This window comes from Anser brachyrhynchus (genome assembly GCF_964034855.1).
Source record: "Anser brachyrhynchus genome assembly, chromosome: 5".
NCBI lineage: Eukaryota > Metazoa > Chordata > Aves > Anseriformes > Anatidae > Anser > Anser brachyrhynchus.
Genome location: NC_137699.1, coordinates 46,241,364 through 46,255,556, shown reverse-complemented (window position 1 = coordinate 46,255,556; position 14,193 = coordinate 46,241,364). Strand labels below are relative to the sequence as shown.

Here is a 14,193-nt window from a genome sequence, read left to right as displayed (position 1 = left end):
GAAAAGGACGCAATGATTGAGATAAGGACAGGCAGATCACTCAGCAGCTACTGTTGCAGGCAAAACCAACTCAGCATAGAGAGATTAATATAATTTATTGCCTATTACAAAACAGACTAGAGCAGTGAAAAACTAAAAATACCTTCCCCCTATCCATCCTCTTGTACATCCTGTCTCCAAGCTGCACAGGGGAATGGGGAATGGGGGTTGCTACCCCATAGCCCCCCCTGCTACCAAAACCTTGTCAATACAATCTGGAATGGAGGACATTTTGCTTTTGATTTTAGGTTGAAACCATATAACTTTCAGATTTATTAAATGAGTTTCACTTTAAATTCCTGTCCAAGCTTGTCCAAATATAAGATTCACAGTTTTCAGAGACATAAATCTGGAAAAACTGACAAGAATATAAGAATATTAACTGAACCTACTCAATACTATACCATTTATGTCTTTTAGGGGAAAGGATGAGAGTATAGCTTAATATATAGAGAAAATAAAGTCATTAGGAACTGGTAAAAAATTGTCTTTGATACGTGTAAAATGATGTAGATACCCATAATACAAGGATACAAAATTCAGATCTCTGAAATCTTTTATAGGCTTTAGTTGCACTCCTCATATATTCTTTATAACCAGAAGACTTAAACACAGTAAAAGCTAAATTTTTCAGTATTTGAATTTGTCTCACTTCTATGTGAAACTGTGAAGCTCAAAGGATGGAAGTCCAAAAATCTGGCCGTTCCTCAGTTGTGAAAGTTGTAGACAAAGGGAGTAATCATTTGATACATTTATTTATTAAACTCACAGCAAATATTGCTTTTTGTTTTGTTTTGTTTTGTTTTCAAGGTTCATATGACCTTTTCTAGCTTCCTTCTCCATGCTCTGTTTCTTTATGGTTGTCAGCATATGAGTGAAACTGACAGAAAAGGGGGAACAAAGAACACCTAAATGTGAGGCCTCAGCCTCCAAAGTGCAACTCTTAGCTTTATATGGAAAAAAAAACAAACAAAAAATTATAATTCTAATTTGTACATTTATACCATATACTAAGTAATAGATGATGGTGGTGGCTGAGAGAAGAAAAAAAAAAAAAAGAGAGAGAGAATATACTGATTTAGTGACAGATGAGAAGATATGTAGTATTTAAGATAAAACTTTGATTTCAGCAAAACTTGAACACGAAGACAAAATTGCCTTCCAAGGAGTTAATATTCCTCATTTATGCTTCATTTACTCTAAAACATTTTGTAAGTGGAACATACACAATATCAAAGTACTTTGGGTTGGGTGAATTTTATTCCAAAATTATTTTCAATAAAGCTATCAAAGTTTGATATTAAGAGCATTTAAAGTGATTTAGGCATGCATCCTTAATTTTTAATATAACCAGATTTTTAAATTTGGTGTAACCAAAAGCCTCAAGAGGACTAAGTTGTGATTTTAGATCTGAAATATATATGTAATTTTTCCTGCCTACTATTGAGCCTACAAAAAAATATATAGTCTGATTTTCCCTGTAGGGCTATGACTATAAGTCCTTGTAAGCCTCTTGATCAGCAGCTGTCTTTGATGCCTTTTGCAAGGTACATGGTCCTTTTATCGAATATCTTATAAAAGTACAATATTGCTTGCTTCATCTTGCAGCGAGGAGATACCAGAAAAATCACAGCGGTTTCTAGTACGTCAGCTGTTTGTCAATTAAAAGCAGGGCATATTGTATATTAGTATAGGTTATAGTACTTTGTCTTTGAAACCACTAAAAAAAAAAAAGATACTGTGGAAATTCCATGCTCATTTAAAATAAAGATATTTAAAATGTTTGAGCTTTTCTCTAGGTGTGTACTAGGCTTGTGTAAATTAAGGAATTTTTCAAATTAAGGAATTTAATCTATTTGCAGCTGTGGAATCAAATTTATATATTTCATTTATAATAAATGGAGATATCAGAGAACTGACTCCTTAGTCCAATTCAACTACTGAAGAACTATGCAAGCCTCTTCATTTTTTACAAAACTGTTAATCTATTCTAATTAATCACCCATTCCCAGTAAATCTGAATCCATTAACCTGCACTGTTTACTCAAATTTCTTTCCTAATCATTGATAGCAGAGTGTAACAGTCATAGGATCACAGGCTTTGCCAGCTGTGGTGTGTAATGGCATTCACCTTCAGACTGGTATCTCCAGCGCGACTACTTACATTATTAGAATTTGTGCTCCAACACCACTGAATTATGAAACTACTGGAATAGTACTGGTGTATATATGTACACATATCTATCTTACCTCTACAGTGTTATTTATTTCTTTATTGGTTGTGCTATTATCTAACAGGTAGTGTTCAGGCATAGCAGAGGTTTCCATTATGTCAGATTCTGAAGAAAGGCAGAATAGTCTCCTCTCAAATAAGGGAGATCAGAATGAGAAAACAGAAAGCAGAATAACTTTGTTTAGCATGAAATGTAGTGCCCCCAGTACAGCAGCTCATCATTTTTTTTTAAAGCATCACAGCAGCAAAAGTTTTGAAGTAGGGATTTTGAGAGTGGAATTAGTCTTTCAGAGTATTTGCAGCATGAGATATCACAAGATATGTTCTGTTGGTAGAGTGTCCTCCTCTGACTTAGAAGTAGCCTGGATGATCCAGTAAATCTTTTCTATCTTTAACTTTCTTTTAATCTTCTTTTGCATTTTTATTATGCTAAATAGAACAGGCTATTAATAGAACAGGAACTAATAGAACTAATAAAACTAACAGCACTAATAGAACAGGAACAGGCTCCCCAGGGACGTAATCATGCCCCCAAGCCTGTCAGAGTTTAAGCAGCATTTGGACTGTGCTCTTAGTCTGAAGTTTTGGGTAGACCTGGGTGGTGCCAGGAGTTGGACTCGATGATCCTTATGGGTCCCTTCCAACTAGGGATATTCTATGATTCTATGATTCTAAATGATCTTCTAACAGAAAACCAAATAGAATTCTTAAACAATTTAATTAACAGAAATTAAATGAGATTGCCACAATGAATATATTTTAATCAATTAATTCGATCTGCCACCTATTTTGAAACGCACAAAGATTTCTTTTCTATGATTATTTCTAACTAGTAGCAGAACCCATGTAAGATCACTCCCCAGAAAAGATGGAGAGGAAAACACAATCCCAAATATCTAATGAGCTCCTTGTGGATCATAGATAGAGATCTTTATTGATGCATTCATATACTGAGAATTTATTTGCCAACCTTAATTCATTTACAAGGGGAAAAAAAAAAAAAGAAACCTCAGTAGTTTCTTGTAGATGAGGTCTGTTTGTTCAAGAGTACTGCTACACTATTGATGAAGCTATGCATTTGCTTAATGAAGGACAAGAAATATAAACCAGACATACAACAATGTTATTCTGTCTTTTATCAAGGTGGGTGTCCTTGGCAGTTTGAACCTTGAGCTTTCAGAAATAACAATCCTAGTAATGCAGTTGTGATGTCCAGCTCTCTGTGAGATTTCGGTTCTTATTGCTACAACATTATCAAGAAAAGGAGTAGTAAAAAGACAGTTTAAAAAGCAAACAAAGTTGTAAAGTTAGAATACCTGCCATTTATTATGTCCCTTCTATGTAAAGACAAAGAACCCTGTTTCTTGCTGTGTGGAAACATAAATATTAGCCTGTAGGGTGTTTAAATGGCTGATGAAGCAGATGTTGCATTGTCTCCTCTCAGCAGTACATCAACACACATGAGCAAAATTTCATTAGCAGTTGATAACAATTTGACATTTTTGATATGTTTTGGGCTGTGAATCTCCATGAATGAAGTCAACAGGGGTGATCTGGTTGTGATACAATTAGAAACATTAAGTTCTTTTGCTCAGCCTGAGTTCTTGTTTTAAACTGGAACCAAATGTGAGCTAAACTCATCTTGGAAGCTGTTGCTTATTTTGAAAGAATCTGTTTCAGTTTTTAGAATAGCAGCTCAATTTGCAAATAGAGGTAGAAATCCCATGAAAAACTGTGATTATCAGGGATATGTGTTCCAAGTTTGAAGATACAGTAGTTGATGTGCATCCAAAACACATCAGAATGCTTCCTCCCTTTAGATTTCTTCATTACTAGCATGAAAATAGATTTTATTTCCCATGTCCATTCTTGGACAGAAATTACCAGGAAAGTTGGATAAAATACTTCTCTCTTAACTTCAGAAATTTATTTCCAATTATGGCCAATATCAGCAGGCATATACTATAGTCCAAGGACACTTGAAATTAGAAGAAAAAATTGTTTGCCCCCAGGATTTTTTTCCCCTTCAGTTAACCAATAAAAGATTTTTTTTTAATGAACTTTCCCAAAGTCTTGCTGTTCAGTATTTTATGATAATTTCATTGTTGGATTTACATGTTTTTTTCAGATAAAAGAAGTAAAAGAAGAACCTAGAACCTCATATCAAATCAACTGCCTAACATTTTTTCAATATAAGGTATTTTATTTGTGAAGATAAAGACATCTTTACAACAGATAACATCCTTACCTGAAAATACTTCAAAAATCTTCTGAAAAGATACATCCTGTTGGCAAACTATTCTATTTCATGAAAATTTTCCTAAACATCAGTGAATATTCACATGCGAAACTTGTATTATTTGGCAGCTAATTATTGGACATGTATCTCAATAACAATCTTCATTGCCTCCTTAATCCACTGCAGATTATTGCAGAATTATGATAATTCAGAAAATTCAAAATTCAAATTTGCCTTTTTTTTTTTTTTTAGCATTGCAATATTTTTTTTTTTCTTTTTCAGAAGGGCTTAGGAGGAAGTAATTTTTATAAGTTCTAGTTTTTAACCAAAATTGGTTAAACATTTTCTTTTAAACAACAGAGCAGGGTGTAGCAAATTCATTTGCCCTAGAAATTTTAGCATTTATGATGTGTACAGTTTTCTTTTTTCCCTCAACTTATTCTTATTTCCATCACAACGAAGTCTTGAAATAAAGCTGTTTTGCAAGACTGACTCTGGCCTTGGGATCCCTGATTGAGCTGGCTGGGAAATACCTGTGTTTTCCATACTAATAAGACCTGGCTTTTTTTCCTTGGGTTCTGTGACAAATAAACATAATTGACTATAGACAAATATGTGAGTTAATCAAGGTTCCAGTCAAAAGTTCATTATAATACTGCTGTTCTTCTACAAAGAACGGAAGTTTAAGGGAAAGTTTAGTCAAGAAGTTTGGTATAATGTTATGGATGTAATATACTAATTCATAAACAACAAAATGCTATGTAGTTATATTGCCAGTCATTAATGTGCTTGAGATGAAAACTGTAGAATACATTTAACTCACAGACTGTCTCTAATGATTTATCTCACCCCTGTACAGAATGAAAACTACTCTTGGTGATAATACCAGTCATTGTCTAACTGCATAAATTTAGAATATCTGACATTTATTAACTTTTAGCAGAAAAAAAAGCTATGGATGAACTTTTGAGACTAATTATATATCATAGTTTACAATAAACATGATAAAGCTTCAGATTTGATAGCCCAAAATATTCAGATGTGGAGTCATGTTTTCTAGATTGATGACTGGCTTTCCAGCCAGCTGGAATGTAGGTGTAGTTAATATGTTGACCAGATGAAGTGTTGCACTGGTCATTTTTCAAGGCCTTCCAGCACGGAAATAAAAATAAATTCTTGTGCCCTGCGGACACATCAAAAAGTTGTTGTACCAAAAAACACATTGGTTTTCAATGTGCACTAGCAAATAAATCATCAATATATTTTCAAATAAACTTTTAATCCACACACGTCATAATTTTGTTACATTATTATAGCTAATTGATACAATTTTGCTGATTCATATGAAATTTATGCAAAGTAATCCAAAAATGCTGATACAGCATTTATCTCATAATATTTAGATATAAATTCAAATAACATTGAGAAAAACATTTGTTTATTTTTCACTATCGAATACTACTCAAGAACCTTTTTTTTTTGAGCATAAATGTCAGAGAACATTTTAAGCCATGTTTTATAGAGGCAAGACTAACATCTGAAGATTGAAAAAAAATAAAAATAAAAATAAAATAAAAATAAAAATAATAAAAATAAAATCAATGTATTCTCCTGATATTTGGCCAGAACATGCATTTGTTTGATGTATCAGACTTATGAGAGAACTAAATTAATACAGTCTTTAATATTGCATCACTTTAGTTCAAATAAATAAGTAAATAAAATAAAAGAGGCAGAAAGTATTAGAGGAAAGTAATAAAGCAGAAAAAAAAAAACCAACAAAAAAACACTTCAGGTTAATGATCTAACCTAAACAAAATTTTCCAAAATATTTAGTTTCATCTTGTACCTGCAATACAACCATAGAATATCTGAGTTGGAAGGGTCCCACAAGGATCATCAAGTCCAACTCCTAGGTCCCCAAAGAACCACCCGAAAAATCAGATCATATTTCTGAGTGTTCTCCAAACACTGCTTGGACTCTGGCAGGCTCGGTGCCATAATCACACCCTGGGGAACCTGTTCCAGTGCTTGACCACCCTCTCGGTGAAGAACTTTTTCCTGATATCCAGCCTGAACTGTCCCCGTCACACCTTCAAGCCATTCCCTTGGGTCCTGTCACTGGTCACCAAAAGAGAAGAGAACACCTGCCTCTCCACTCTCCCTTACAAGGAAGTTGTAGACCACAATGAGGTCTCTCCTCACTCTCCTCTTCTCCAGGCTGAACAATCCAAGCGACTTCAGCTACTTCTCATGTCTTTTCCTCTAGGGAAAAGGGACGTATTTGTTACCTTCATTTGGACACTCTCTAACAGTTTTATATTTCTTATACTGTGGCATCAAAAACTGCACACAGTACTCAAGGTGAGGCCTCACCAGTGCAGAGTAGAGTGGGACAATCACTTCCCTTGACCAGCTACCAATGCCATTCTTGATGCATCCCAGGATACAGCTGGACGTCCTGGCTGCCAAGGCATACTGCTGGCTCATTTTCAGCTTGCTGTCAGTCAAAACCCCCAGATCCCATTCTGTGGGTCTGCACTCCATCATCTTGTCCCTCTGCCTGCACATATAACCAGGGTTACTTCTTCACAGGTGCAGAATCTGGCACTTGCTCTTGTTAAACTTCATATTATTGGTGATTGCCCAGATCTCTAATTTGTCAAGATCTTTCTGCAAGGCCTCAACTGTCTCGATGGTGTCAACAGCTCCACCCAATTTGATATCATCTGCAAGCTTGCTAAAAAAAAAACTTCAAGTCCTTCATCCAAATCGTTTATGAAAACATTGAAGAGTTCTAAAATGGAGCCCTGGGGAACCCCACTAGTGACAGGTCGCCAGCCTAATATAGCCCCATTTACAAGAACACTCTGGGCCTGACCAGTCAACCAATTGATCACCCATCTTATTATGCTTTTATCTAACTGTATTCTGGTCTTTTTGTCCAGAAGGATACCGTGAGAGACAATATCAAGAGCTTTACTGAAACCCAGAAAGATTAAATCAACTGTCTTCCTTTGGTCAACTAGCTGGGTGATCTTGTCATAGAAGGAAATTAAATTTGTTAGACATGACCTTCCCCTAGTGAGCCCACGGTGTCTCTGACCAATGACTACAATGTTTTTTAGGTGTTTTTCAAAAACTCCTGGAATAATCTTCATAATTTTACCAGGCACTCAAGTGAGACTGACAGGTCTGTAATTGCCAGGATCTTCCTTCTTGCCCTTCTTGAAAATTAGGACCACATTTTCCAGTTTCCAGTCAACTGGGAGCCCTCTGGATTCCCAAGACCATTGAAAAATAATTGAGAGGTCTTGTGATGACATCAGCCAGCTCTCTGAGTACTCTGGGATGTATTCCACCAGGTCCCATGGACTTGTATGCGTACAGGTGGAGCAGCAAATCCTGCACAACTTTGGGGTTAACTAGGTTATCATTCCCCAGTCACAGTCATCCAATTCAGGGCAGCTGGGGTCCCAGAGCCCATCACTGGAGTTAAAGACAGAGGCAAAAAATGCATTAAATGCCTCTGCTATGTCTAGTTTGGACAAATTATATGTGTCATTAATAATTAGGTTAATCATCACAATGCACACTGACATTCACTCAGACATCGATTAATCTATGTAGAGTACTGAAGGTATTTTTTTTTCACAACTATTTCAACAAACAAGAAATTAATGTGCATCTGTATAGATCTACTGTTATTAACAAAATTTCATGGCTCCATAAGATTCTAGATTTTTCCCTTTTTTTTTCTTTTTTTTTCCCACAAGTGGGAAGTATCACTATTTCAATGTAACAAATTGAGAGTTTCAGATCCTGAAGATTAAATTATAGTATTGTTCCATTGTATCTGATGAGAGCTTTTCCAGTAGAAACCAGGTGGCAACAGGTACATGCAGGTTGCTTTGTGTTATAAAAACACAGTCAGAAGTAGAACCTGAATTCTAATAGATCATATCCTGATTCAGTATTCTTAAATGCAAGATCATCTTTCTCTTATTGGCAGAATAAGAATTTGAATTTGAAGTGAATTTTTAGTTTAATTAAAATTACTTTAGTTTCACATAGTAATATAGATATCCTATTTCTGGAAAAATCTAGATGGAAAATTTATTTTAGAGTTTAATTTTGAGAGAGCTTCATTAATTTGAAGTACAAATTACTAAAGTTTCCACAGCAGTCAGAGGAGGAGAATCAAAATACGCTGGCTCACAAACTTCTATCTTTCCTAAAGACAGCCCTGTCTCTCTGACATCCACAAAAATAATTTCAGATCTTTATTTCAAAAACATTTACACTTTAGTTTCACTTAAATAAAAAAAAAAAATCCCTAATTTCACTGTCCCACATGTATCCTAGTTATGATTAAATGTATGCATGAATTCAGATTTGCAGGATGAGATATCCTCCAGGATGAGATAGAGTCTGCTATTTATTAAAAAAAAAGAATTAGTTTTCAAACTAAATGCAACCTAATGATATCAGAGTCAGACAATCACACTCTGTCATTGTGTTATCTGTGCACATTAATATGGATGTAAAGCATTCCTAATTTAGTACAGTGCAAGCCAAACCTTACATGTTACAAATATATCTGGCAGTTTTGTGATGCATAGAAATAGGTGAAGTTGAAAATGAAACACAACAAAATAAAATTTCAGATTTATTTTTACTTGATAAAATATCAGGACTTTATATCGATAAGATCTGGGGCCAGATCCCTAGAAGCAAAATTGTATTGCCTATGCATATTGTATCCCGTACAATCCTGGTTCATCATTTGCAAATTCTTTGTGATGCCTGTTTTCTCCCCTCAAATGAGATATGTCATTGTAGATATTTCAGCCCACATCTTCTCTGCTGGTGCAAATTAACATTGAATCATGCAAGCAGTATTGTTTATATAAAGTGAAGATCTGACATTAACTTTTAGCTCCTGAACCGAGCACAATTTTGACATTTGTTGTGCAGATGAACATGAAAGATAAAAAGGGAACATTTGCTTGCTTCCAATGTTACACTGTACAGCTATAGTGCACAAATGAAAACAGAATTTTGTTTTGTTTAAAGTTTAACTTCAATAAATAAATCAGAAAGAAAAATCATGAGAAGCCCAAGCACCTGAGATATTCTCATGCATGTATTTAAGGAAGAAGTACATGCCTTTTTTTTTTTTTTTAATAAAAAGTAATGTATGTTTTTATTCAAAATCTCAGTCTGGGTCAAAAAGATTAAACAATAGGCTAAGGATTTTTTTGTTTTGTTTTATTTGTTTTTTTTGTTTTTAGCTGTAATAGCCATTATCTTGGGGGCAGGTATTCAGCAATGTACATTGTTTTTACACTTCTTTTGGACTTCAGAGAAAGGCAAGAAGTAGTAACAACGATAAACAGGGAATTCTAAGACCCTGTGTCAAGCATTTCTGATTTCTTCCAGGAATACTGAAGTTATCAAGGCCAAAGATAAACCTTTACTTACCCTTTCTTCATCAATTCTATTTATTTATATTTACTGTTCAGCAGGGATGGTCAGAGAATGTGTACTTTAGGGTGAGTGTGAACCTGCAGTTCAGATTGCCCAGAACATCATGGCTCAGCTCTGCTTTTTTTGATATCTTCTCCATTGTCAAGTCCTTCAGATTCAAGTGAACTATTGGATCTATGCCATAAAAACAGAGGTCAACACTAACTTAATGGACATTTGTTTAGTCCATTAACTTATGAAGAGATTAATTAATTTAAAAATAAAACAACAAACAAACAAAAACAAAAAAAAAACCACTTGTTTCTGAATACATTTATACTAAATAAAAACTGAAATTACCTGTTACAGAAAGACCAGTCAATTACATCTGTGCAACTAAGAAAAGAGAATGACCTATTATAGATCTTAGTATTGATGGTGCTTATTATGAAAGGACTCAAAGTCCAATGAAGAATGGAGCTATATTATGCCATGCAATATAAGAGAAATTCCTTTTGTATAGTATTCATCACAAATTAACAAGTACACAGCATGTGGGACTTTCTTAATAGCACCAAGATAAAACCATGACAGAAAGAATGAAGTAATCTCCCATTTGCTTTTTCTAGTACATACTTGCTAATGAAAGGTAAAATTCACTGAAAGAGGAGACGAAGTAAGGAGCAAGGCTGAAAATATGATGCAGATAAAATAGAAGTCTGGTGAAGGAAATGAAGAGATTGTAGGTGGAGAGGAAGAAAGTGTTTGTAGTAAGTAGCTTCCTACTCTTTTGTAACAAATAGCGCCATTAGAAGATGCCTTTCAGAAATGCAAGGAAGTTCTCCGACTACGCAGTCAACCTTGGAGTTGCTCCCTTTGCAGCACCTACTCTTACAGGCCTAAAAGTAGTCCGTACTATCATCTGCAATAGCAAAACATAGTGCTGAGAACTATTAAGCATGTGATGTGATACCATAGCCACATCTATGGTTTATGAAAGAAACGTTTTATACAGGAATAAAATGAGTTGTTTATTCATTATTCAGTTTACTATGCTGGTAGGCCCTTCCATTTGTTGTTGCTGTTGTAGTTTTCCTTTGACTTTTTACCTGCCAACACTTTTACTTTATTTATTTTATTTTATTTTATTTTATTTTATTTTATTCTATTTTATTCTATTTTATTTTTCCATAGAACTATCTAAGGTGTTTTAGGTATATATTGTTACAAAAATGAATGACAACAGAAGTGCTAGTTTATGACACTATAGATTTTCCCTTTTTCAGAAAAATGCCTTGTCTCTTGTAGTTCCGTGTTCTTAAATAAAACAGGTCTCCTAATGTTCTGAATGCAAGAAGAATTAAATATATACATATATATATATGCTTTTCTTCAGGTCCAGGACACAACCAGGAAATCCTTCTTCAAGATATGTATTCTCCTTTCTTTGCCTTCCTAATATCTAGTATGTCTTCATTTGTGTTTCTTCTGTTAAATAAGACCAGAAAGAAAAAAAAAAAAAAAAAAAAAAAGAGGATTGAATTAAAGTAATCCCAGAAGTAAAATCTTCAAATCAGGCTTTAATTTCATAAAGTCTGGGATAATCCAAGAAATCTTTGATATAAGCTTTACTTAATATATACCTCTTTCAAGGTTCTTTTATATTTTATTTTATTTTATTTATTTTATTTTATTTTTTAGGAAAATAAAATATTGGAATTATTGTACCACTGTACGAGATTTAAAACTACATATTACATACACTGTGCACACAATATTTTCTTTAGCAAATACATATTAGAAATAGACTGCAGTAAATCTAATAAATCACATTAACTGTATCACAACTGACACGTCTTAGAGTCATTATGTGTAATTGGCTAATGGTGTATTTATTCTTGTGCTATTGTATCACCCTCGAGGACAATTCCAATAAGTTTTGAATCTCCAGAAGGATTTCTCTGCAGAAGTAAATTAGTAGCAGTAGTAGTAGTTGTAGTAGTAATAGTAGTAGTAGTAGTAGTAGCAGCAGCAGTAGTAAATAATGCTTACTAATTATTTTTATTTAAATTTATTTTAAAGTAATCAGTCTGTCTTGAAGTTTCACTGCAGTTTCAAAAAGTGATGAATTTGATGTTCTCTGATGCCTTGAATTACCCCCTTGAGCCAAGAAAAGTGATTAGAAAAGGAAATGAAGCCCCAAAATTCAGAGTTCATGAAACATTCAGTATTAAAAACATATGTGGTGTACACAAAGAGGATCTCAGCCAGTGCCCTCTAGACGTGCGTGACTATAAATGATTAAAATTCTTATTCTCAGGAAAAAGAATCAGCTTAGCATACTGAAAGCTTAGAAGACTGCTCTGTAAGTGTAAAAGATAGCAGATACTGGGATGCAATTGCCAGGTATATAGTGAGTCTCATTTACCTAGGGGAAAAAATAAAATAAAAATAGAAGCAGTATAAAACTATATTTTTTTAACACCAACTTGTAACAAGCTAAACAACTCGATACATACTCTAAAGGATTTTATTTATTTATTTATTTTGGTTTCCATATAACTTTATATTTTATCTATGGATTTGTACATGTACCTTGAAATATATTTTTCTTATTGCTTATCCAAAAATTCAAAATTTTCAGAAATGAATTGGTCTATTGGTGAGCTTGGAAATTTCTGAACTTGTTTGCTGGACAATGGACACATAATAATAATTATAATAACCAAGAAAGCCCTGATGGAAGGGAAGGGAAGGGAAGGGAAGGGAAGGGAAGGGAAGGGAAGGGAAGGGAAGGGAAGGGAAGGGAAGGGAAGGGAAGGGAAGGGAAGGGAAGGGAAGGGAAGGGAAGGGAAGGGAAGGGAAGGGAAGGGAAGGGAAGGGAAGGGAAGGGAAGGGAAGGGAAGGGAAGGGAAGGGAAGGGAAGGGAAGGGAAGGGAAGGGAAGGGAAGGGAAGGGAAGGGAAGGGAAGGGAAGGGAAGGGAAGGGAAGGAAGGGAAGGGAAGGGAAGGGAAGGGAAGGGAAGGGAAGGGAAGGGAAGGGAAGGGAAGGGAAGGGAAGGGAAGGGAAGGGAAGGGAAGGGAAGGGAAGGGAAGGGAAGGGAAGGGAAGGGAAGGGAAGGGAAGGGAAGGGAAGGGAAGGGAAGGGAAGGGAAGGGAAGGGATCCTTGCCCTTTGAAGAAATTTTTCAAAAGTAGATGTTTTTAGAATCAAGATACATTTAGGTTCAGGATAATTATTAGTAAGCTAGAGAAAAAGATATTTAGAAAATAACTTAGAAAAGCAAAAACAAAAACAAAAGAGCACAATCAAAGGAAACCAAAACCAAAACCAAAGAAACAAACAAAAAAAGATGCACAACACCGTTGCTCACTACTATCTGTCAGATACCCAGCCAGTCCCCAAGCAATGGCAGTTTTATTGTTGAGCATTATCTCATATGGCATAGAATATTCCTTTGGTTGGCTGGGGTCTGCTGTCCTGGCTATGTCCTCTCTCAGGTTCTTGTGCACTTTCTGTATCCTTGCTGACAGGACAACATAAGAAGCAAGAAAGACCTTGGCTGTGTAAACACTGCTCACTTTAAACTAAAATATCCACTGTTTTCATTACAAATCCAAAACATAGTACCACACAACCTATTATGAAGACAATTAACTCAATCCTAACCAAATCAGGACAAATTTACACTAACATGATCTTCTGACAGAAATGTATGCTCTCTGGCTTCTATGTTTGGACATGGAAGGAAATGCAACACAAGATAAAGTGGTCTTACACCAGATCTGGCTTTAGATAAATAATAAATATTGCACGGGGATTTTTGTCCTCATGGATACAGGAATATGTGTCAGGAGAAAACCCAGTGAACTGGACTGAAAAGAGCAAGACAAGTTAGATTAACACATTTTATTGTTATTTCACTTTGTTATTACACCAAGAAATTAGAGTTCTGTGAAAAACAATGATGATTTGTTTATTCTTGTATAAATTTCTATTTTTTTCCTGTTCTTCCAAGGCATGTTTTACTTCTGTAAAACCTTGATCAAATATATCAGACCTGAATACATAATCTGTGAAGTTTATTCAAAAAATCGAATTGTTTACAGTGCTTTCTGAGAAAAAAAAAAAATAATAATCTAAAAGCTTATAGATTCTATCATAGATCACCTACAAACAAGTTAATCAGGCTTCTAACGACTCGTTTGGCATTC

The 14,193-nt window shown here is 34.8% G+C and overlaps 1 protein-coding gene across 15 annotated transcripts in view; it reads right to left on the bottom strand.

Annotated features, from left to right (window-relative positions):
* The window catches only part of LOC308195746 (uncharacterized protein), a 262,179-nt gene that overhangs the window by 34,725 nt on the left and 213,261 nt on the right, over positions 1-14,193 (bottom strand). The window contains exon 4 of one of the 15 annotated variants that reach the window (XR_013951810.1): positions 9,996-10,175. The exons of the other annotated variants lie outside the window; for them this stretch is intronic. The gene's annotated coding sequence lies outside the window, so the exon portion shown is untranslated. The remainder of the gene's footprint in view (positions 1-9,995; positions 10,176-14,193) is intronic. 15 annotated transcript variants of the gene reach the window in all.